Genomic DNA, 27,353 nt, shown 5'->3' on the forward strand with positions numbered 1-27,353 from the left:
GGACTGCTAGTGGCAGTCGAGTTAAGATGAAAGGCGCTGCAAAACCAGAGGTTCGAGCCCCGGAAAGAACGTACGCGTACGTGCCCGAGAGGAAGCCTCTACTCCTAATGTTATTACGGGTACTTTCTCTCTTTTTAATACAAGTTTAGTTGCTTTAATTGACCCGGGGTCGACACATTCATATATCTGCATGAGATTGGCATCTAGTATGAACATATCTATTGAACCTACAGAATTTATCATTAGAGTATCGAACCCACTAGGCAAATCAGTCCTACTTGATAAAGTCTGTAAGAATTGTCCTTTGACAATTCAAGGTCATTGTTTTCCGGATGAATTTGATGTGATACTTGGTATGGATTGGTTAACCCTTCATGATGTAATTGTGAATTATGCTAGTAAGTATATTAAGTTGAAATGTTCGGATGGTAAGATTCTACGGGTCGAATCAAGAGAATTGGGTTCACCGCCGGCAGTAATTACTGCAATGGTTGCCCAGAGATATATGAGGAAAGGATACAAAGCTTACCTTGCGTTTGTGATGAACACTAAGGAAATTGAATTGAAGATTGAGTCTATGCTGATAGTATGTGAGTATCCAGATGTGTTTCTGGAGGAGTTATCCGGATTACCTCCTGAAAGAGAGATAGATTTTGGTATTGAATTGGTGCCAGGGATGATTCCTATTTCCATTGCCCCGTACAGAATGGCACCTACTGAGCTGAATGAGTTAAAAGCACAATTGCAAGAGCTGACGGATAAAGGACTTTCTAGGCCAAGCTTTTCACCCTAGGGTGCCCCCATGTTGTTTGTAAAGAAGAAAGATGGTTCAATGAGGTTATGTATTGATTATCGGCAACTGAATAAGGTGACTATGAAGAATAAGTATCCTTTGCCAAGGATCGATGATTTATTTGACCAGTTGAGAGGAGCCACTGAATATGGTGGCTCCTCTCAACTGGTAAGTTCGGATAACTTAAAGTAAACTCCTAATATGTATAATTGCATGATTTATGTATGCATGATATTTACATTTATATATGGCATGAAAATGTATGAAATGCATCTTTGATAATGAATTGTTGATAACCGTCTCAGTTGAGGTTAAAAAGGGAATTCGATGGATAAACCATGTTTTACATGTGGAATGAGATCCTGCATGTGTTGCAGTAAGGATTTAGCCCGAACGGGTAATCCGTGATCTCAAGTATGAAAAGGAAGCTAGCCTAGACTGGTGTTCCTTGAATGATCAAGCCTCCTGAAGAATATGTGTACACTATGGATTTAGCCCGGACGGGTAATCTGATTAGGGTCTGAATTTAGCCTGGACTGGTAATTCAGATCCGGGCTCATTAAAGGTGTTTGTCACTATAAGGGGTTTAGCCTGGACTGGTAATGCCGACATCACCTTACGAGTTCATGATATGGGGAATTTACCTGGACTGGTAATTCCGCCATGAAATGTGAGGTTCACGGGAGTGCATATATGTAAAATGACCATTCGTGAGAATTGACAGATACTGGGTATTCCATCAAGATTTCTTAGAAACTCAACAGTGTTAAGATGATGTATGCTAACAAGATGATGAATGATGAACTCATCTATATAAATTACATGATGTTTTGTTAAGTGACTAACTCATTGATTGAGTGCATGTGATAGGAAATCATTTTATAATAGATGATTCCATGATTTAAGTATGGATGTATGCTAATTACTCGGTAAGTTTACTTTTCGGTTGTTCAAGCTTACTAAGCATGTAAATGCTTACTCCTCTCTTTTTCCCTATTTCACAGAGCTCGAGGACTCGAAAGGATTGGAGGACAACTGGAGAATCAACACACTATCAACTAATTAAGCTTTCGTATCGAGACTTTATTCATTTTGTTCAATGGCATGTATAGTATTTTTGAGTATTTTGTTATATGTGTCATTTGATTTGCCAAATGAAGGCATGTAGAAATATATTTATCTCTTTGTATATAGCCATGAAAGTTAACTTAATTTAAGTAGGCTATGACCTACGATTTTTATGCATGGTTTTATTTACAAACGATGGGTTGCTATCAATTGGCAATGAGTCTCTTGAACAAGCCAATTTCGGATGGATTAATACAGCATGGGAACCCATTAACTAAATGGACGTGTGTCTAGGCCATGTGTGACACACGGTTTTCTCCCATAGGCGTGTGGTATGACCGTGTGTCCCCTGCACCTAAAACTTTAAGCTAAATTAGCATACGGGTAGAACACACAGGCGTGTGTCTTGGCTTTGTTAATTTAACAGAATGCTCAAGTTTTGGACACGGGATGAGCCCAAGGGAGTGTGAGTCCACACGGCCCACCTACATGGGCGTGTGTCCCTTTATGTTAAGGAAAATTTTTTGAGTAGCCCAAGGTAAATCGAACGTGCCCGTATTTGTCCCGCATTGCTCTCCGATATGTTATAGGTCTCGAAGGCCTATACAAGGGACGAGATGTTCATGATTGAAAGGTTTTAAATTCAAATGAAATTTTGTGATCCAAGCAAGTATACTGAAAGTGTAAAGTTCCGGTAATGCCTTGAGCCCTATCCCGGTGTTGGATTCAGGCTAGAGGTGTTACAACACATCTCTTGGTATAGGGTTGCTAATAAACCGTAATTTATTCATATTTTTACCCCATGCTTGATGCATTTTATGGATGATTTTTCCTTAGAATTGGTGAATTCGATGCTCCTAATGCCTTAATTTCATGTTTTATACTTACGTGAGCATAGAAGAGCAAAAGGAATGAGAAATGAGCCAAAAACAGAGAAAATGGGCCAAAGTACGAAATCAACATGGCCTGGACCTCTTCACACGGGCAGACCACACGGCCATGTCAATCTGGAAAAATCAAAATACGACTCACACAGGCGTGTCCCTGCCGAGCCCAAGTTGAGTCCAATTCAGAAAAGGCTAATTTTAAGAGTTCTTAGGCATTCCAAAGCCTATAAATACACCCTAGAGGAAGAGGAAAAGGGACATAGAGAGAAGGAGGCAGGGAACTGCTCAAGAGAAGCCGATTGATCCATCTCAGAAGCCAAACTCACCATCAAGACTGAAGATCTCCCTTCAATTTCCCTTTAAGAGTTTTGGGTTTTCTTTATGTTTTGTATTCATTATTCTTCTAAGATGTTTTCCTTTTTAGTTATGAACTAATTCCCCTAAATACCTAAGGGGAATGAAACCTAAGACGAATCTTGTTATTATTTTCTGAATTGTATTATAAATATTTAACTTGTTCTTAATTATGTGTTCTTAATTCTTGTTTTAATATCCCAGGATACTGATTCAAGATAAGCTCTTATTCAGAAGAGGAATAGACCCTGTCTAAGAGTACATTTGTCATAATAAAGCGGAGTTGATTGCGTGCCTAGACATAGGGTGACAAGGTTTTGCCAGATTAAGGTGAAACCTAATAAGGGGATCCATAGATCGAGTTAATGCAACCCTAGGGTGTTAATTAGAGAAAAGTCTCAATTATTCAATCCAGGGATTAGACATTATTAGTCCTGAATAGGGATAATAACATAACTTAGGGATCTCTACAGGACAAGTTAAATGAATAAATTGTTCGATTCGGAGCCAGAATAACAAGTAAAGTCTAGGTGGATTTTTCCTTAAGTATTGTCTTAATTCAATCGTTTTCCAAAAGTAATCCCCCAATTCTACTTTCTGTGAATTCTTAGTTTAGATAATTAGTTAGTTAAAACAAAACCCCCCTATTTTTAGGCTAGGTAATAAAAAGATAGTCATTACTAGTACTTTTAGTTCCTTTGGGTTCGGCAATCCGGTCTTGCTAAAATTATACTACTGTTCAATAAGTACACTTGCCTACATCGTGATAATAGTTAGCTTCAAGAATGATTAAGTATAAGTATTTAAAACCTGTCACAAAAAAATCACGTTCAGTCGCCAACACGGCAGACCCCGAACTAAGGTCGCCTGCTTCTCTAAAGTTGACGAGTTTCAACAACCACCTTAAATGGACAAAATTTCGTGACTTATCTGGCATTATGATACCCCTGATTAACAAAAGGATGTAAGCCTGAACATGTTGTTCTCTTTCGAGTTGAATCCTCATCAAGCTCACCAAAATTTCTTCTTAACCAAGCCATTTCTATCTGACCTCCATAAATTGTCTCCAAAACCAACCCCAACAGTTCATCGCATACCGCTTTCCAATAGGTTGCGTGTGTAACAACCCAATTTATGATCTAGTCAGAACAGTGGTCTCGGGACCACAAATTCATAGTTAAAAAATTATTTTTATTATTTTTATGAGGTTATGGTACGATTATATAGTGCATGAAAAATTTGGTGAGTTAATTTTAATGTTTTCAAGCCCGATTGCGAAAAAGGACTAAATCGCATAAAAGGAAAAAGTTACATTTTAGTACCCAATGGTGCCAAGTAGCTAGAGAATTGAAATTAGGAGTATTTAAAGGGAAATTAGATCCTTGTTCATTAGCTTGGCCGGCCATGGGGAGACAAATTGGAGAGAAGGTCAAAATTAGGTAAGGGTGAGGTCATCAATTTTGACTAGTTTTATTTTAAACAAAACAAAGGCTATTTCTTCTTTATTTTCTTCTCTTTCACCGATTTTTACCAGCCATAGGGGGTTTTTGAAAGCTTCAAAAATTTTAACAACATTAAGCCTCTCAAGTAAGTGAATTTGAAAGTTTCTATTAATGATTTTTACATTTTTGGACTCCTTAAAGTATAGGCTTTCTAATGAGAGGTCTATTTCGCAACATGGTGGAAAGTTTAGGGTTTTTCCATGAAAATATTTGTAATGTTTGCTGAGTTTTTATGGAGTAATATGAATCTTAGTTGTGTTATAAACAACTTTTGTGAAAGGTGATAGCATGAAAACACCTAAAAGGACTATTTTGCATAAGTTGCAAAATAAGTGGTTAGTGTGTGAAATAGTGAGAATTTAGGATTGCTCTAGCATTAAAAGAGTTTATCTAGGCTAGAAATACGAAGAAATTCGATAAAAATCAATTTTCGGGCATGGGGTAAAATGGTTATTTTGCCAAGGCCTAGGGGCAAAATGGTCATTTTACCAAAGTTGTGAATTTATGAATGCTTAATTGTGTTTAGTGACTAAATGGATGTATATTGTTAATATAGATCAAGATTTTCCAAAACCGAGCCTAGACCGAGGCAAAGCCAAGCAATCCGATTAAGCCGTCTAGCCAAGCACTTTTTGTAATCCGAGGTAAGTTGTATGTAAATAATATAACTACACTGTTAATACTTGTATTCATATTTTCATTGAATTGATATTGTACGAATTGTTACGTTATAATTGAGAATGTCTTATAATAATTGAGATAGTAGAAATATCCCATTGAAACCGTAGGATATGAACTGGATATTCGTGCCAAGACATCGGGTGATTTGTGCACCAGTGTAAGACATGTCTGGGACATGCTTCGGCCACATTATGAGTGTTGGAATGCTGATACCCCCATGGCACAACTGAATATATATATTCCGGCGATCCAAACCATGGATCCATGTGCGAGGAACGAATCGGGGTGAAAAAGTTTCGAAATTACCAAAATTTCGATCTGAGTAGACAGTGAAGCCTCGGCAATGAGAATACTATTTTGATTTCGAATCCGAGCCACAATCCTTATGATCCCGACCTCTACGCAATCCATCCAGTTGACAAAGAATGGAAGAAATCCCCAAAAGCTATTTTCAGAGATATTTTGCTTGACGGCTGCTAGACCTAGTAGCAAAGCTTCGGGTTTTTATATATATATTCACTTTTTAGGGTTTTTCTCCCTTTCTAAATATAACTCCCTTTATAATTGGTATGTATATATCGAATTAAATTTTAATCCAAACATAATAATCATAATTAAAATAAATAAATATAATAATGTTTTAACCGGAAATTATAATTACATTAATTATAATAACGATTTCTGTAAACTATATCTATTTAAATTTATATACGAACCAAATTCATATATTAATAGAATTATGTTCTTCTTATGTGTACAACATCCTTGTATATATAATATGTTCGATATTTGATTTCCCAATTAAATTAATTCTATAATTAATTTAATTCATGTGACAACCAAACACAATACCAACTATGTTTTATTCCATTCATTTCAACCATAGGGTGTGACCCTGTAGGTTCTTGTAACGTTAGCAGTAATACTAGAACGATTCTAATGTTACAAACAATGAGTGACATCTAGCAATGCATCATTGCTACCTAAGTTACAAGAAGTCATGATTCGACATAACCTTTTGTGATTAATCTTTTATGTATTAATCCTTAAGTCCTTTATCTTTGGAATGGACACAAGTCATGGAATAGTCACACTTGCATAGTCCATCCTATGTTTCTTGATACCTTGAGTAGACTATGATACACAAATAAGTATGACATCTCGTAACAACTTATTTGAGCATGGCCATGCATTTCTATTCTCACTCAATCAAGTGGCCTAAGATATTACTCCTATTATGTAGGAGGGACTTATCCTATATTGATCAACCATATCCCTCTACTTAGATTGTGGTATATCTAACATCAGCCTTTATAAATCAACCAGTTATGGTGTACGTTTGACTGTATCAAAATATACAACTCACGATGTTGGGATAATGATGATCTCAAGTCTGAGGATCATATACATATTAATCACTATGAGTAATGTTGTGACAATTACATAATAATCCAAGAATCATACTCATAGCGGGTCAGTCCAATATGTTGGTCTCTAACACACATATTCATGCATTGATTCTGACACTCCATATCAATGAAAACTCTTTATCATCAATCAACTACATGTTAGTCTTAATGCATTATTGATGTCCTAGTCAACAATAATACTTGACTAAGGACCTTTTAAGAATAATCATATTATTCTTAGGACATTATTATAAAACAGTTTATTTATACACACAGAAAAGAAACTGTAATAATAATGGCAATGCCTTATATTAATAAACATGGTAAATCAAGTATGTTATTACAACCATCTCATGATTGATCTTTGGGCATACTCTTACAATGAGAGCCAGTGTAAGACCATGTCTGGGACATGGCATCGGCATCCAGACGAGTTCTAGTGTAAGACATGTCTGGGACATGCTTCAGCCATATTATAAGTGCCAGAGTAAGATATGTCTTGGATATGCATTGGCCTTGACAGAGATAGCCAATGTAAGACGTGTCTGGGACACGCATCAGCACGCATATATGAGAGCCAGTGTAAGACCATGTCTGGGACATGGCATCGGCAATTTATCCCATGTTGAAGGTTCATAGAATATCCAGTAGTATTCCAAACGGTTCAATGGTAAAAGTTATAGTTCAAATTTGATAACAAAAGGATGATCATATTGTGAGTGTTACAGGTACCTATATGATAAGCATAAGTAACGAGCTTAATTTAGAAAATGAGACTTGAACAGATGATAATGAGTAAGTTAAGTTATGTTTACCTTTAAGCTATAAGCCTGATGGCAAAAGGGTGAGATTGTTGTTGTATATTTATTTATATGAAATTTACTAAGCTTTATGCTTACTCTTTTTTCATTCCCTCTTCTTTCAGTATCGCCAGGCTAGCTTAAGGACCCTATAAAGTCACAGATATCGATCACACTATCAGCCGCAGCACTAGGTATAGTTTGATTTATATTTTTGAAGGTGGCATGTATAGGTCTAGACTAGGATGATTAAGAGAATTATTCATCTATTTTTGGCTTAAGTCAAAGGCCCTTCACTTTGTATCAAGCCTGGAATAATGGCTATTATTCATTTTGATAAGTGCATATAATGTTCTTTCTATGGATGAATTGGTGTCCATTGTGATGAAATTTTCATATTGACATGATCTTGTGTAGGTTGTACAAATGGGTGACAAAATGGCTTGGGAAATAGCCTAGTTTGTCCACACGGGTAAAACACACGGGCGTGTGTCTGAGCCGTGTGTGACACACGGCTTACGCCCATGGGTGTGTGTTATGGTTGTGTGTCCCCTGCACTTAAAACTTTAAAGTCATTTTAGTATACGGGCAGGCCACACGGGCATGTGCCCAGGCCGTGTCATAAAGTCAGTATGCAAGCTAGTAGTACACGGACAAAAGACACAGCCATGTGGCTTGACCGTGGGAAGGACACGGTTATAGGACACGGGCATGTTCTTGGGCTGTGTGGTTTTGAATGAATGCCTAGGTTTTCAGATACGGGTTTGGGACATGGGCATCTCCCTAGCACACGATCGTGTGTTCTATACTCACCCGGGCGTGTGAAGCCTTGATGCATGAAATTTTCTAAGTTTTTCATGAGTTCTCGGTTAGTTCGAAACCACCTCAGATGTATGTTTTAGGCCCCGTAAGCCCGTATAAGAGATAGATTACTTTTGAAAAGAGAAGTTTTTTAATTGTTTGAGATTTCACAGCCTAGTAATATACAGTTGGTTGAGTTGAAGTCAGGTAGCACCACGAGCCCTATCCTAGCATCGGATACAGGCGAGGGGTGTTACATTTGGTGGTATCAAAGCATGGTTTACTCGATTCTAGGACTAAACTAGCCAGAGTACGAGTCTCGCTATACATGTCACGTATATGCATATTGATAGTGTGACGATTCCTGACGATTATAAATTGTGTTTTTCTTACATAGTAAATGGATCCTGATAGAACCATGGCAGATGACGTGGAAAGTAATGCGTCGGCTCCCGCAGAAGGGACCGCGCCGGTAAAGAGTGAGCCCGTAAGTATGGGCCAAGGTGGAAGGGCTAGGGAAGCCTACCTTCGAATGATGGATGCTTGGTATACAGAGTTCGTTCGTGCAAACCCAAACACTCCACCTCCCCCACCTCCTCCAATTCCTCAGTATGCCCCGGTGGCTCCGTAAGGTGTGGACGTGTTCAGGAGAGAAAAACCTCTGGTAGACAAGATCCGAAAGCAAGGGGCTAAGGAATTTCGGGCTAGTGTAGATGATGACCCAGAGAGAGTGGAGTTTTGGCTAGAGAATACCATAAGGGTATTTGACAAACTATCATGCACTCCCGATGAGTGTGTGAAGTGTGCCGTGTCACTTCTACGACACTCGGCCTATCAGTGGTGAAACATTCTCGTGTCTGTAGTACCAAGAGAAAGAGTAACTTGGGAATTCTTCCAAGAAGAGTTTCAAAAGAAGTACATTAGCCAGAGGTTCATGGACCAGAAAAGGGAGGAATTTCTAGAGTTGAAGCAAGGTAATAAGACTGTGATAGAATATGAGCGTGAGTTTGTGAAGCTCAGCAAATATATGCGAGAATGCGTATCCACTAAAGCTATTATGTGTAAGAGGTTTAAGGATGGCGTCAACGAAAACATTCGAGTGTTAAGAGAATTTGTGGTGCTCATTGAGAGAGAATGTAAAGTAGAAGAGTTGGTAAAGGAAAGGAGGAAGGCAGCCATCAAGTCGCAAGATTTAAAGAGAAGACAGATGGGAAAGACGCATCAGTCCTCCTCCAAGAGGTCTAAAAAAGTTAATACCTGATCGAACACTTCAGTGGGATTTTCGTGGAGGAATAAGAATCAATAGAACATGCCATCTAAAGCCCAAACTACTTCAGTTGTAAGTGTCGGCGGTGCTCAGCCAAATAGGCCGGAGTGTTCGTAATGTGGAAGACGTCACTTGGGTGAATGTCGAGTAAATGAGAGAGGCTGTTTCAAGTGTGGGTCGTTAGACCACTTCATCCAAGATTGTCCTAAAATAAATGACAAGGAGAAAAATCAAGAGATGAGGGCGAGTAGTGCTCCTTTGAGGGGCAGACCCCAAAGGAATACGGGTAGTGGAGCTAACAGTAGAGGCGCGACTAGAGATGAGTGGCAAGGTCCGAGGATAGAGCGCCTGCGAGGACCTATGCTATACGAGCCCGAGAAGAGGCAGAGTCTCCAGACGTGATCACGGGTACCTTTTCTATTCACGATATAATTGTTGTCACTTTAATTGACCCAGGATCTACCCACTCTTACATATGTATGGAATTAATACATTGTATAAACATGCTAGTAGAGTCCACTAAGTTTGTAATAAAAGTGTCTAACCCGTTAGGCAAACATGTATTAGTGGACCGAGTATGTAGAAATTGTCCTTTGGCGATTAGAGGCCACTATTTTTCGGCCAACTTGATGTTATTGTCATTTAATGAATTCGATGTAATTCTTAGGATGGATTGGTTGACCTCCCATGGCGTTGTAGTAGACTGTGGGACAAAAGTAATTTTTTAAGATGTGAGAATGGAAATGTTCTTCGAGTTGGGCCAGATAAGTTAGATAACTTGTCTGTAGTAATATCGTCTTTAGCAGCCGAAAGATATTTGAGAAAAGGTTATGAAGCTTATCTACCTTTTGTGTTGAATACTCAAGTGTCCGAGTCAAAGATTGAGTCAGTACCAGTGGTTTGTGAGTTTATAGATGTCTTTCCGGAGGAGTTACTAGGGTTAACCCTAGAAAGAGAGGTTGAGTTTGGTATCGAGTTGGCTCCTGGTACGACACCAATCTCGATTACACCTTATAGAATGGCCCCCACCGAGTTAAAGGAGTTGAAGGTACAGTTGCAAGAATTAACAGATAAAGGTTTTGCTTGACCGAGTTACTCACCATTGGGTGCTCCAGTGCTTTTTGTGAAAAAGAAGGACGGATCAATGAGGTTATGTATCGACTATAGACAACTTAACAAAGTAACGGTAAAAAAAAAGTATCCCTTGCCAAGGATTGATGATCTCTTCGATCAACTGAGAGGAGCCACTATATTTTCTAAAATAGATTTGAGGCCGGGTTACTACCAGTTAAAAGTCAATGAACAAGATGTATCGAAGACCGCTTTTCAGATGAGATATGGGCATTACGAGTTTGTTGTTATGCCTTATGGATTAACAAATGCCCTGGCAGTATTTATGGACTTAATGAACCGCATCTTCCGACGGTACTTGGATAAGTTCTATGTCATTTTATTTATGACATATTGATTTATTCGTGTGATGAGAGTGAGCATGCGGAACATTTGAGAACTGTGTTACAGACTCTGAGGGATAAACAGCTCTATGCTAAGTTTAGTAAGAGTGACTTTTGGGTTAAGGAAGTTAAATTTCTAGGACAACTTGTGTCGGGTGATGGGATCAGAGTTGATCCGAATAAGATCTCAGCTATTGTAGAATGGAAATCGCCGAGGAATGTGACAGAGGTTCGCAGTTTTCTGGGGCTAGCGGGATACTATAGATGATTTGTAAATGGATTCTCCATGATAGCCACCCCGATAACAAGGATACTACAAAAAGACGTCAAGTTCGAATGGACAGAAGAGTGCCAATAGAGCTTTGAGAAATTAAAGGCTTTGTTGACCGAAGCCCCAATTTTAGTGCAACCTGAGTCGAGCAAGGAATTTGTAGTTTTTAGTGATGCCTCCCTAAACAGTTTAGGGTGTGTGCTAATACAGGAAGGCAAGGTTATAGCTTATGCCTCAAGACAGCTAAAAGCTCATGAGAAAAATTATCCGACCCATGATTTAGAGCTAGCAGCTGTGGTGTTCGCACTGAAGATTTGGCGAAATCATCTATATGGTGAGAGATGATGAGTATTTACCGATCATAAAAGTTTAAAGTATCTAATGACTCAGAAAGAGTTGATCTTGATTCAACGATGATGGCTAGAGCTAAAAAAAGATTATGAGTTGATTATCAACTATCATCCGAGAAAGGGGAATGGAGTGGCCTACGTTTTGAGTAGAAAGTCGTTGTTTGCTTTAAGAGCTTTGAACGCTCAGTTGTCCGTATCTAATGATGGTTCGATCCTAGTGATAAACCGTAATTTATACATATTTTTACCCTATGCTTAACGCATTTTATGGATGATTTTCCATTAAAATTGGTGATTCGATACTCTTAATGCTTTAATTTCATGTTTTATACTTAGGAGAGCATAGGAGAGCAAAAGGAACGAGAAACGAGCCAAAAAAGGAGAAAATTGGCCAAAGTACGAAATCAACACAGCCTGGACCTCCTCACACGGGCAAACCACACGGCCGTGTCAATTTGGCAGTTTCAAAGCACGATTTACACAGGCATGTCCCTGCCGAGCCCAAGTTGAGTCCAATTCGGAAAAGGCTAATTTTGAGCGCTTTTAGGCATTCCAAATCCTATAAATACACCCTAGAGGAGGAAAAAAAGGGAGGCAAAGAATAGGGGGTAAGGAATTACTCCAAGGAAGTCGATTGATCCATCTCAGAAGCCGAACTCACCATCAAGACTGAAGATCTCCCCTCAATTTCCCTTCAGGAGTTTTGGGTTTTCTTTATGTTTTGTATTCTTTATTATTCTGAGATGTTTTCTTATTTAGTTATGAACTAAAACCCCTAAATACCAAAAGGGAATGAAACCTAAGACGAATCTTGTTATTATTTTCTGAATTGTATGATAAATATTTAACTTGTTCTTAATTATGTGTTCTTAATTCTTGTTTTGGTATCCCAAGATACTGATTCAAGATAAGCTCTTATTTAGAGGAGGAATAGACTCTGTCTAAGAGTACATTTATCATAATTAAGCGGATTTGTTTGCGCGTCTACACATAGGGTGACAAGATTTTTCTGGATTAGGGTGAAATCTAATAAGGGGATCCATAGATCGAGTTAATGCAACCCTAGGGTGTTAATTAGAGAAAAGTCTCAATTATTCAATCTAGGGATTAGACATTATTAATCTTGAATAGGGATAAAACATAACTTAGGGATCTCTACGGAACAAGTTGAATGAATAAATCGTTCGATTCGGAGCCAAAATAACAAGTAAAGTCTAGGTGGATTTTTCCTTAGGTATTGTCTTAAGTCAATCGATTTTCCCCAAAAGCAATTCCCCAATTCATTTCTTTGTGAGTTCTTAGCTTAGATAATTAGTTAATTAAAACAAAACCTCTTTATTCTTATGCTAGATAATAAAAAGACAGTCATTACTAGTACTTTTAGTTCCTTTGGGTTCAACAATCCGGTCTTGCTAAAACTATACTACTGTTCGATAGGTACACTTACCTACATCGCGATAATAGTTAGTTTCAAGAACGATCAATTATAAATATTTAAAACCTATCATGAAATCACATGATCAACTAGCAGAGTTGAGAGCCAAACCACTTTTCTTCATGAAATTCGTGAAGCTCAGAAAGATGATGAGAAACTACAAGCCAAGAGAACTCAGTGTGAATCAGAGATTGTGTTAGATTTTCGTATTAGTACTGATGGGTGTATAACGTTCAAAGATAGAATTTGTGTACCCAAAGATAGTGAGCTCATTCAGAAGATTTTACGAGAGGCACACAGTGGTTGTTCGTCAGTTCATCCGGGTAGTATAAAAATGTATAACAACCTGAAGAAAATGCATTGGTGGTCGGGAATGAAAAGAGATATTTCAGATTTTGTTTCCAAGTGTTTAGTTTGTCAGCAAGTAAAGGCTGAACACCAAGTATCTTCTGGGCTACTTCAACCTATTATGGTTCTGGAGTGGAAATGGGATTGTATCACCATGAATTTCATGACCAGTTTGCCTCTAACCTCGAAAAAGAGAGATGCAGTATGGGTTATTATCGATAGACTCACTAAGTTAGTCCAATTCATACCAGTGCGTACCGACTACTCCCTTGAGAAATTAGCTGACTTGTATGTTTCCGAAGTTGTGAGACTACATGGTGTACCATTGTCGATTGTTTTAGATAGAGACTCGCAATTCACCTCGAGATTTTGGAAGAGGTTGCAAGAGGAACCAAGTTGAGTTTCAGCACAGCTTTTCATCCACTAACTGATGGACAGCCAGAAAGAGTAATACAAATCTTAGAGGATATGTTGAGATGTTGTGTTCTTAAATTCCAAGGAAGTTGGGAAAAATACTTACCGTTGGTTGAATTCACCTATAACAACAGCTATCAGTCGAGTCTGAAAATGGTGCCTTATGAGGTTTTGTACAGGCGAAAGTGTCGAACGCCCCTATTCTGGACTGAGTTGAGAGAGAGTCAGATTCACGGGGTTGATTTGATTAAAGATGATGAGGAAAAAGTTAAGGTGATTCGTGACTATTTAAAGGCCGCCTCGAATAGACAAAAATCCTATGCGTATTTGAAATGAAGGGAGGTTGAGTTTGAAGTCGGGGATAAGGTATTTTTGAAAGTTTACCCATGGAGGAAAGTCCTCAGATTTGGTAGAATAGGCAAGTTGAGTCCTCGTTTTATAAGACCTTATGAGGTTACCGAGAGAGTAGGGCCTGTTGCCTACCAATTGGGTTTGCCGCCAGAGTTAAAAAAGATTCATGACGTATTTCACGTGTTCATGTTATGCCGATACAGATCAGAACCTTCGCATGTAATTACACCAACTGAAATTGAGATTCTTCCAAATATGACTTATGGTGAAGAACCAGTCAAGATCTTAGCTCGAGAGGTTAAACAGTTAAAGAATAAGAATATCCACTTGTGAAGGTTTTGTGTTATAGACATGGAATCGAGGAAACCACATGGGAACCCGAAGAGTCTCTGAAAGTGCAGTATCTGAAATTCTTCACCGGTAAGATTTTCGAGGATGAAAATCCCTAAGGAGAGGTGAAATGTAACAACCCGATTTATGGCCTAGTCGAAACAGTGGTCTCGGGACCACAAATCTGAAGTTATGAAATTTTTTTTATTATTTTTATGAGGTTATGGTACGATTATATTAGTGCATGAAAAATTTGGTGAGTTAATTTTAATGTTTTCAAGCCCAATTGCGAGAAAGGACTAAATCGAATAAAAGGAAAAAGTTACATTTTAGTACCCAATGGTGCCAAGTAGCTAGAGAATTGAAATTAGGATTATTTAAAGGGAAGTTAGGCCCTTGTGCATTAGCTTGGCCGGCCATGGGGAGACAAATTGGAGAGAAGGTCAAAATTAGGTGAGGGTGAGGTCATCAATTTTGACTAGTTTTATATTAAACAAAACAAAGGCTATTTCTTCTTTATTTTCTTCTCTTTCACCGATTTTTACCAGCCATAGGGGGGTTTTTGAAAGCTTCAAAAATTTCAGCAACATTAAGCCTCTCAAGTAAGTGAATTTGAAAGTTTCTATTAATGATTTTTACATTTTTGGACTCCTTAAAGCATATGCTTTCTAATGAGAGGTCTATTTTGCAACATGGTGGAAAGTTTAGGGTTTTGCCATGAAAATATTTGTAATGTTTACTAAGTTTTTATGGAGGAATATGAGTCATAGTTGTGTTATAAACAACTTTTGTGAAAGGTGATAGCATGAAAACACCTAAAAGGACTATTTTGCATAAGTTGCAAAATAGATGGTTAGCGTGTGAAATAGTGAGAATTTGGGATTTCTCTAGTAGTAAAAAGAGTTTATCTAGGCTTGAAATATGAAGAAATTCGATAAAAATCAATTTTCGGGCATAAGGGTAAAATGGTCATTTTACCAAGGCCTAAGGGCAAAATGGTCATTTTACCAAAGTTGTGAATTTATGAATGCTTAATTGTGTTTAGTGACTAAATGGATGTATATTGTTAATATAGATCAAGATTTGTCAAAACCGAGCCTAGACCGAGGCAAAGCCAAGCAATCCGATTAAGCCGTCTAGCCAAGCATTTTTTGTAATCCGAGGTAAGTTGTATGTAAATAATACAACTACACTGTTAATACTTGTATTCATATTTTCATTGAATTGATATTGTACGAATTGTTAAGTTATAATTGATAATGCCTTATAATAATTGAGATAGTAGAAATATCCCGTTGAAACCGTAGGATATGAACTGGATATTCGTGCCAAGACATTGGTTGATTTTTGCGTCAGTATAAGACCATGTCTGGGACATGGCATTGGCATCTAGACGAGGGATAGTGTAAGAATCTGGGACATGCATTAGCCATATTATAAGTGCTAGAGTAAGACATGCCTGGGACATGGATTGGCCTCGACAGAGATAGCCAGTTTAAGACGTGTTTGGGACACATATCGGCTAAGACTTGTGCTAGTGTAAGACAAGTCTGGGACATGGCATCGGCAATTTATCCCATGTTGAAGGTTCATGGAATATCCAGTAGTATTCCAAACAGTTCAATGGTGAAAGTTATAGTTCAATTTTGATAAAGAAAGGATGATCATATTGTGAGTGTTACAGGTACCTATATGATAAGCATGAGTAATGAGCTTAATTTAGAAAATGAGACTTGAGTAGGTTAAGTTATGTTTACCTTTGAGCTATAAGCATGATGAAAAAAGGGTGAGATTGTTGTTGTATATTTATTTATAAGCTACTTACTAAGCTTTATGCTTACTCTTATTCCTTTCCCTCTTCTTTCAGTATCGCCATGTTAGCTTAAGGACCCTATAAAGTCACAGATATCGAACACACTATCAGCCGCAGCACTCGTTATAGTTTGATTTATATTTTTGAAGGTGGCATGTATAGGTCTAGACTAGGATGTTGCATTAAGAGAATTATTCATGTATTTTTGGCTTAAGTCAAAGGCCCTTCACTTTGTATCAAGTTTGGAATAATGGCTATTATTCATTTTGATGAATGCAATATAATGTTCTTTCTATGGATGAATTGGTGCCCATTGTGATGAAATTTGCATATTGACATGATCTTGTGTAAGTTGTGCAAAATGGGTGACAAAATGTCTTGGGAAATAGCCTAGTTTGTCCACACGGGTAAGACAGACCAGCGTGTGCCTAGGCCGTGTGTGACACACGGCTCACGCCCATGGGTGTGTCCTATGGTCGTGCGCCCACTATACTTAAAACTTTAAAGTCATTTTAGTATACGAGCAGGCCACACGGGCATGTGCCCAGGCCGTGTCATAAAGTCAGTATGCAAGCTATTAGTACACGGACAAGAGACATAGCCATGTGTCTTGAACGTGGGAAGGACACGGTTATAGGACCCGGGCGTGTTCTTGGGCCGTGTGGTTTTAACAGAATGCCCAGGTTTTCAGACACGAGTTTGAGACATGGGCGTGTCCCTAACACACGGTCGTATGTTCTATACTCACACGGGCGTGTGCAGCCTTGATGCATGAAATTTTCTAAGTTTTTCATGAGTTCTCTGTTAGGTTCGGAACCACCCCGGATGTATGTTTTGGGCCCCTAAGCCTGCATATGAGACAGATTGCTTGTGAAAAGAGAACTTTTTAAATTGTTTGAGATTTCATGGCCCAGTTATATACAGTTGGTTAGTTTAAGTCAGGTAGCACCACGAACCCTATCCTAGCGTCGGATACGGACGAGGGGTGTTACAGCGTGAACAGTCCTAGTCACTACAAACCCATCCACTAGTAACCCAAGTTGTAATTGCACATCTTCCAAGGTGATAGTACACTCGCCTCATGGAAGATGGAAAATGTGCAACTCCTGTGACACCCTTCACCCTTATTCAACACTAGAATAGGGTTACGGAGCATTACCGGACTTACAACACATTTAAACATACTTTTCCCATACATTTTATCAATACATACAGTCATCATTCAATCTAAATCAATTTGTCCCTAATACGAGCCTACTAGGCCCTAAACATACATTGGGAGTGGTTCGGGACTAAACCAATAACTTAAGAAACTTTCACAAAATTTTGAAAACTTTCTCAAAACAGGGGACACACAGCCACCAGATATGCCCGTGTCACAAGCGAGGTAGACATTCGAAATGGGAGCATAAGGCTTTGTCACAACCCATGTCCGACCCCGTTTAACTCTCTGACTTGGGTCACACAACCAACACACACGTCCGTGTGGCTAGCTCGTGTACCCTAAAATGGCCATACACACCGGTGTGCCATGCTGTGTGCTAGGCTGTGCCAACCCTGTAAGGTATACTGACTTATGCCACACGGCCAAGTCACAGGCCCGGGTGTGAGGCCGTCTAGAGCACACTGACTTGATTTCAAATTCAACACCAGGGGACACACAGTGGTGTAACATGACCGTGTGTCGCACACGGTTGAGACACATGCCCGTGTCTCTGCCCGTGTGGACAAAAATAGCCTATTTACCAAGCCAATTTACCACCCAAAATTGCATACACCTACACAATCCAACTGGTACACATTCATAGCATATATAGATATCCAAATCAACCACAACCAAGACCAATGTAACAGCCTTGTTTAGACCCTAGTTGGAATAGTGATTTCAAGATGACAAATCCGAGTCAGAAAAATATTTTAATGTTATTTTCCATTTTTACAATTCTGTTTAAGTATGTGTGAAAGTTTCGTATGAAAATTTAATTGTTTTTGTGCTCAATTTGATAAAAAGACCTAATCGCGTAAAATGTAAAAGTTGCTTGTCATATGTTAAGTATGCCTATTTGTTATGTCTTTGTAAATGAGAAGTCCTTATGTTGAGAATAGACCATTTGAATAATGGATGGACATAAATGGCCTTATGTTTAATGATTAAATGGTTTTATAACAAAGAGTACAATTGGTATTTGGTTAATATGATAATTAAAATAAAACAAAGGCATTATAATATTCATTTTGGGTTCATCTCTGCCAAAAAACACAAAGAAAAAGAAAGAAAAATATATGCTAGGGTTCGGCTATTGTTCATTTTGATTTAGGTATGTATGTTGTTCAGTTTTTGATAATTTCTACGTTTTTGTGATTGTTGCTTAGTGTTCTATCAAGCCTATGTCTCAATTTCTAAAATTGTTGATGAGTTTGAATTGATCCATTGATGAAACTATAAGTTTTATGAAGTTTGATGATAGTATATGGAAGCTTGATGTTGGGTTAACTTGTTTTGTCTTTGAATTTTTGATAAATTTTAGTAATTTATTAAAGGACTAAAATGTAAAATAAATGAAAAATGTGGACTTGTATGAACTATATGAAAATTCGGCTAAGCATATGTATAAAGAAATTTAGTGATTTTATGAATTAGGGACTAGAGTGTTAAAATGTAAAAATGTAAGGGCTAATTTGTAAAGTGCCCTAAATATGTGTATATGGATTGAATTGAATGATTTGTTGAAAAAAAATTTAAATTTGAATATATATAGATCAAGAACCAAAGAAAACAGAATTAAATCGGGAAAAGCCGAAAGTCGTCGAGTAGTCAATTCCGTTCGTTCAAATCCATACGAGGTCAGTCAATATACAAATAAACGTGTTTGAGTTGATTTATTTATGTTTATACGACATTTAATTGTGATGAATGGCTATATGAGAGCTCAATATGTGATGTCCGAGAAAGTTCCGATAATGTAACGACGTCCGAAAAACCCCCTATGAACCATAGGAATAGTTAGGATACATATGTCATGACATAGGATCCGATATGCATTTTCGTCTAAGACCACGTCTAGGACGTTGGCACCGATCTAGGATTTACATGTAAGACCATGTCTGGGACATTAGGATCGTATTTGATTTCGTGTAAGACCTTGTCTGGGACAGTGGCATCGATATTTGATTGCATGTAAGACCACGTCTGGGACGTTGGCATTGTACGAGTTTTTCAAGCTATCCGTGTATCGTTATTGATTCTGAACAGTTCAAAGGGCATCCCGAGAAAATGAATGACTATGTGAAATTGAATTCAATTCAAGTACATTTGAAATGTTTATTAAGAATGAAATGTAAGTATATGTTTATATGTGGACATATGAAATATGTATGAATTATATAAGTATGAAATGGGTTAAGTGTAAGTGACTTATGAACAATTGAGTTATATGAGAATTATGGATATGTAGTTATGGTTTGCTATAAGTTACATGAATGAAATGGTTTGGAAATGTTACGTGATTAGTTTATTTGTATATGGCTTACTAAGCTTTTGAAAGCTTACTTTGTATGTGTTTGCATGATATCGAAGCTACTGGGAGCTTAGGGATCGTCGAGGATCATCACCACACTCTTGAATTCTATTTTAGTACCTTTTGAAAATGTGAATATTGAAGTCTGAAAAGCCCCGTACGAACCATAGGAATAGTTAGGATACATATGTCATGACATAAGCCTGTTCACACGGGTTGTGACCTTTGTAACTTTGAAAAAATTGTTTAAGTTTCGAAAAAAAATTTGTATGAGCTTGGTTTAGTCCCGACCCCTTTCTAAAGAAGGTTTTAGGTCTCGTTGATCTAAATAAAGGACTCTATAATGAAGTGTGACTTTGATGCTATATTTATTATGAAATGATTGCAAATTGTTCTGATATGTCTGGCATTGCCTCTTAACCCCAGTCCGGCAAAGGATACGGGTTAAAGGTGTTAGATTTGGTTGGTATCAGAGCTACGGTTTAGTCGATTTTAGGACTAATAGCGTGTGTGAGTTTAGCTATACATGTCATATTTATAAACTGCGTTAGTGTGATGAATCATGACAATGAAAATGTGTTTTTATATAGTAATGGATCCCGAATGAGCCGTAGCTGACGATGTAGTAAGTAATGCGCCTGCTCCTGCTCAAGGGGCAGCGCCATTTGATTCTCGACCCTTGACTTGTAGCCACGAGGGAGAGGCTAAGCAAGCCTTTTATCAAATGATGAACAATTGGTTTACCCAGTATATCAGAACCAATCCGACTGTGCCACAACCTTCACCCCCGCTCAATTCTTTGCAAGTCCCTATCATGCCACAAGCTATCCGATTCAGTTAAATAAGCCTCCGGTGGATAAAATTAGAAAATATGATGCCAAAGAGTTTCGTTCTACTACTAATAATGATGCTAAGAAAGCCGAGTTCTGGTTAGAGAATACAATACGAGTGTTCGATGAATTGTCATTAACTCCAAATGAATGCCTAAAATGTGTCGTTTCACTTTTAAAAGATACTGCGTATCATTGGTGGAAGACGTTGATATCCGTAGTTCCGAGAGAACGAGTTACCTAGGATTTCTTTCAAGCTGAATTTTGAAAGAAATACACCAGTCAGAAATTCATCGATTCGAAACATAAAAAGTTTCTTGAGTTAAAATAAGGTCGTATGTCTGTTACAGAATACGAGTGAGAATTTGTAAGATTGAGTCAGTATGCACAAGAATGTATCTCGACTGAAGCAATTATGTGCAAGAGATTCGAGGATGGCTTGAATGAAGACATCAAATTGTTAGTCGGGATTCTGGAAATAAAATAGTTTGTTGTGCTTATTGAGCGAGCATGTAAAGCTGAAGAACTCAGGAAAGAGAAAAGAAAAGCTGAATCAGAAGCTAGAGATGTGAGAAAGAGATCTGCAAGTAAATCATTTCAGTCTGTATCAAAGAAATTCCGAGATGATTTTAGCCATTCAAAGATTAATATGGGGCATTCGAGTATAGATCGTATTAGATCGCATTCAAACTTTACAGCTTCAGCTACTTCTGTTGCTAGTGTTGGAAATGCCAGATCTGATAGACCCAAGTGTGGACATTGTGGTAAAAGACATCCCGGCAATTGTAAATTGTATGATTAGGCTTGTTTCAGATGTGGATTTTTAAATTATTTTATCCGTGATTGTCCCAAGTCTGTTGAGCAAGAGATTATGCAAAATTCGAGATCGAGTAACACTTTAGCTAGAGGTAGACCTCCCAAAAATACGAGAAATGTGAGTGGTAGTCAAAGAGGGATTAAAGATACCACTGTTTGATCCAAGGCTCGTGCACCTACCAGAGCCTACGCCATCTGAGCTCGTGAGGAAGCTTCTCCTCCAGATGTGATTACGGGTACATTTACTCTTTACGATACTTTTGTGATTACATTGATAGATCCTATATCAACGCATTCTTATATATGCATAAAATTAGTGAACAGTAAGACTTTGCCTATAAAGTCTACTGAATTTGTAATTAAAGTATCAAACCCCTTAGGCAGATGTGTTTTGGTTGATAAAGTCTGTAAGAATTGTCCGTTAATGTTTTGAGACATTTTTTTTGTTGATCTGATGTTATTACCCTTTGATGAATTTGATATAATTCTGGGTATAGATTGGTTAACATTACATGATGCTATTGTGAACTACAAAAGGAAGATTATTGATTTGAGATGCAAGAATTATGAAATAGTCTGAATTGAATCTAGTGACTTAAATGGGTTGCCGGCTATGATATCTTCAATGAAATCTCTAAGTTTTGTGAAAAATGGTTGTGAAGCCTAGTTTACCTATGTGATCGATACGAAAGTAACAGAAAAGAAAGTTGAATCAGTGCCTGTTGTTTGTGAATTCCCTAATGTGTTTCCTGAAGAACTTTCGGGATTACGATCTGAGAAGTTGAATTTGGCATTCAGTTAATATCGGGAACTACTTCGATTTCGATAGCTCCGTATAGAATAGCTCTGACTGAGTTAAAAGAATTAAGGTCTCAGTTGCAAGAGTCAACTGATAAAGGATTTATACGACCGAGCTTTTCTCCCTGGGGTGCTCCTGTTCTATTTGTCAAAAAGAAAGACGGCACGATGAGAATGTGTATTCATTATCGTCAGTTGAAAGACGGCACAAAGAGAATGTGTATTCATTATCGTCAGTTGAAAAAAGTGACTATCAAGAACAAATATCCTCTACCCAGAATTGATGATTTGTTTAATCAGTTGAAAGGAACTACTGTGTTTTCAAAGATAGATCTGAGATCGGGATATTATCAGTTGCGAGTAAAAGATTTAGACATTCTGAAAACTGGTTTTCGAACAAGGTACGGACACTATGAGTTTTTACTTATGCCTTTTGGATTAATGAATGCACCTGCTATCTTTATGGATTTGATGAATAGAATTTTTAGATCGATTTTTCATTGTATTCATTGATGACATTTTGATTTACTCGCGTGATGAAAATGAGCATGCTGAGCATCTGAGAGTAGTACTACAGATTTTGTGTGATAAGTAGTTGTATGCGAAGTTCAGTAAATGTGAGTTCTGGTTATGCGAAGTTGGATTTCTGGGACATTTTGTGTCATCATCGGGTATTCGAGTTGATTAAAACAAGGTTTCAGCTATTTTGGATTGAAAGCCTCTGAAAAATGTTTCTAAAGTCCGTAGTTTTCTAGGGCTTGCCGGTTATTATAGACGATTTGTGAAGGGCTTCTCTATGATTGCTACTCTTTTGACAAAACTGCTTCAGAAAGATGTGAAATTTGATTAGTTTGAAAAGTGTCAGAAAAGCTTTGATCAGTTAAAAGCTCTATTGACTGAAGCTCTCGTGTTAGTACAATCAGAATCGGGTAAAGAATTTGTGATCTACAGTGATGCTTTGTTGAACGGTCTGGGATGTGTTTTGATGCAGGAAGGCAACGTTATAGCCTATGCTTCAAGATAGTTAAAGCTGCATGAAAATAATTATCTGACACACGATCTTGAATTAGATGTGATTGTGTTCGCTTTGAAGATTTGGCGTCACTATCTATTTGGTGAGAAATGTCATGTGTTTTCAGATCATAAAAGCTTGAAATATCTGATAACTCAGAAAGATTTGAATCTGCGACAGAGAAAATGGCTAGAACTGTTAAAAGACTACGAGCTTGTTGTTGATTATCATCCAGGAAAAGCAAATATTGTTGCTGATGCTTTGAGTCGAAAATCATTGTTTACATTGCATGCGATGAATGCTCATTTGCTTCTGTCTAATAATGGTTCAGTTTTAGCTGAATTGAAAGTGAGGCCGTTATTTTTACAACAGATTTATGACGCTCAAGGAGTTGATAATGAGATAATAATTCAATTATCTACAAACTAAATAATTAACTCAATACTATTCGAACTTAGCCATGATATCACAAGGAAATATATTATGTCACAAACGTACCTTATGCATTTGGTACATACTTACCCAAATACACCATATACTCCTACTCTAAATATTCACAATTAAAATACCATGGCAATGTCATATACAACCATTGACGTGTATATATATATAAATGTATATATATAATATACAAAGCCTAAAATTTAAAGCATAAACCAAGCCACTCCATCTATCAATCAAATCTCCAATTTAATGTTTAGTTGCATTCTTAATTGCCACAAATAATACTCCATAATCAACATTTCACACTTAGTGCTCGATTTGAAAGTCCGTACACACAGTGCTTTTACTTATTCGCACACATAGTGCAATGTTTTCTCGCACACATAGTGCCACATAGCTCCGCACACATAGTGCTGTATTTTCTTATCTTTAATCATCATATTATCATAGATTGATCAATAATTTCACATTCGATTCCCAAGAACATATATATACTATGATATCTTATCTAACTTAATTTCTCTCATCTATGCTCAAAGTTAACTATAACTTGATTACCTAAGCACTTACCTTTTTAATCAGATGACAACTCCGACCGGCTACTCCATCACTCTTGCTTTCCCTTTTTCCAAACTTGGCTCCCTTTGATCTTGAGCTCCAACTCCAGCTAAGCGAATAAAATAACTAAATCATCGTAACCCCAATTTATACTTCTTCCTCATAGACACACACACACAAAGATTCGGTATTTGCTCATACATAATTTAAAATTTAAATATTTAAACTTAATGTATATCCAACATACTTATCATATATTCCTATAATTCAATACATTATAAGATCAATTTCGGCAATTCACATTTCCAAATTTTATTAGCTAAGTTCATTTTCGGTTAGTGCTCTTTTAAAATCTATCAAGCTCGTATTCCTCTAATTTCATGAGTTCAACGTCTTAGTGCCCATAGTAACTACTCAAATAAATTTCGAATACATAAATTAAGTCACCCCAAACTATCTAGATTTAAAATCAACAAACATACATATGTCAAACTATTTTAACCAAATTTTACTTATCACTTATACTAAAATATGCACTTAAACTTACTATGTTTACATCATGCCTTACACTCCCAAAACATAAGACATCAATCTATTTCCTTCTTCCATGTCTCAGTCAACTACTCATTTTACCTCATAATCTTGAATTTTGCATTTTAACGTATCTACCATGACTTATTCGGCTTACATTGAACCATTACTCATACAAGAAAATAGCAAACAAAATGAATATTCCATTCAAATCCTCATATGGCCGAATACACAATGTACTACCCAACTAATAATTCAACAAGTTCAATCTCATTCTCTCATCTACATATTCAAAACAACATGAAAACAACCTCCAATTCTACTACATTGATATACGGCTTAGTGCCCAAACTACCATAGAACTTTGATTTCTTTTTTTCTTTTTTTTCTTTTTGACATGGCCAAGAGATGCATTTACAATTAACTTAAACATTTAAAGGAAAAATTCCAAAAATAACTTCAAATCTTACCTCCAACTAGCCAAGAAGGTGCCGAATTGCCCTAATAAAATTTCTCTTTTTTTTTTCTTTCCCTTTTGTTTCGGTTTGTAACCAGGAAGAAGCTGATCACTTTTCTTTTCTTTTATTCATCTTTTTATTTTTTATTCATTATGATTTGAATATTTTATTCCTTTTCCAATTTAATATACAAATTAATTTAAATTAGTGGAAGGGCATCATTACTTGGCTGGCCACTTAGTGCAAAAATGGGCATTTTGACATGCAAATCCATGCTTTCTCACCTTATTGTTATTTAATCCTTACAATTTACCTATCATCTTTTCTAAATTTCTCAACTAAGTCCTTTCAAGAAAATTCACATTCCTAAGGCTAATTTTAAGCATTTAATTTTTCTTTTCACACATACACTATCACACATAAATATATGCAATTAAAACAAAAATAAATTTTTGTGACTCGGTTTTGTGGTTCTGAAACCACATTCTGACTAGGGTCTAATTAGGGTCGTCACAACTCTCCCCCACATAAGGAACTTTCGTCCCTGAAAATCTTACCAGCGAATAAGTTAGGATATCGATCCTTCATAGTGTCTTCAAGTTCCCAAGTAGCTTCTTCGACCCCATGTTTAAGCCACAGTATCTTCACTAATGAGATTTTCTTATTTCATAGTTCTTTTACTTCACGAGCCAAAATACGAACCGGTTCTTCTTCATAACTCAAATCAGATTGAATCTCAACCTCTGATGGATTAATTACGTGCGATGGATCGGATCTATAACGTCGAAGCATCGAAACATGAAAACGTTGTGAATCTTTTCAAGTTCAGGGGGTAAAATCAATCTATATGCGACCGGCCCAATTCGTTGGGATATTTCATACGGCCCGATGAATCTCGGACTCAATTTTCCCTTCCGGCCCAATCTGAGCACCTTTTTCCAAGGTGAAACTTTAAGAAACACTTTGTCTCCAACCTGATATTCAATGTCTTTTCTTTTTAAATCCGCATACGACTTCTGACGATCCGAAGCTGCTTTCAGAATTTCACGGATCACTTTTACTTTCTGTTCAGCATCTTTAATCAAATCAACCCCGAAGATTTTACTTTCACTAAGTTCGGTCCAAAACAACGGTGTACGGCATTTACGACCGTACAAAGCCTCGTAAGGTGCCATCTTAATGCTTGATTGAAAACTATTGTTGTAAGCGAACTCAATCAAAGGCAAATACCTTTCCCATGAACCACAAAACTCTAGGATACAACATCTCAACATATCCTCGAGTATCTGAATTATCCGCTCAGATTGACCATCAGTCTGGGGATGAAAAGCGGTGCTAAAATACAACTTGGTACCCAATGCTTCTTGCAATTTCTTCCAAAATCGCGATGTAAATCTCGGATCTCTATCCGACACAATAGAAATAGGTACTCCATGTAATCGAACAATTTGGGAGACATATAATTCTACCAATTTATCGAGCGAGAAATCCATACAGACAGGGATAAAATGAGCAGACTTCATCAATCTATCAACAATAACCCAGATCGAGTCTTTCTTACTCTGTGTCAACGGTAAACCAGATACAAAGTCCATCGTTACTCGATCCCATTTCCATTCGAGTATCATGACCGGCTGAAGTAATCCCGAAGACACTTGATGTTCGGCTTTCACTTGTTGACATATCAAACACCTTGAAACAAAGTCAGAAATGTCTCGTTTCATACCAGGCCACCAAAATTAACGTTTCAGATCGTTGTACATTTTTGTACTACCCGGGTGGACTGCCATTCGACTACTATGAGCCTCGCTTAAAATCATCGAAATAAGTTCTGAATTTCTTAGAACACATAATCGACTCTTGAACGTCAAACAATCATTGTCGTCAATCTGAAACTCTGATTCCACATTTGAAACACATTCAGCTCGTTTAGCAACCAATTCATCGTCGACTTTCTGGGATTCCAGTATTTGATGAATCAATAATGGTTTGGCCTTTAATTCTGCTACTAACACATTATCGGATGAAACGGACAGGTGAACATTCATCGTTCTCAAAGC

Source organism: Gossypium hirsutum, chromosome A07, assembly GCF_007990345.1.
Source record: "Gossypium hirsutum isolate 1008001.06 chromosome A07, Gossypium_hirsutum_v2.1, whole genome shotgun sequence".
NCBI lineage: Eukaryota > Viridiplantae > Streptophyta > Magnoliopsida > Malvales > Malvaceae > Gossypium > Gossypium hirsutum.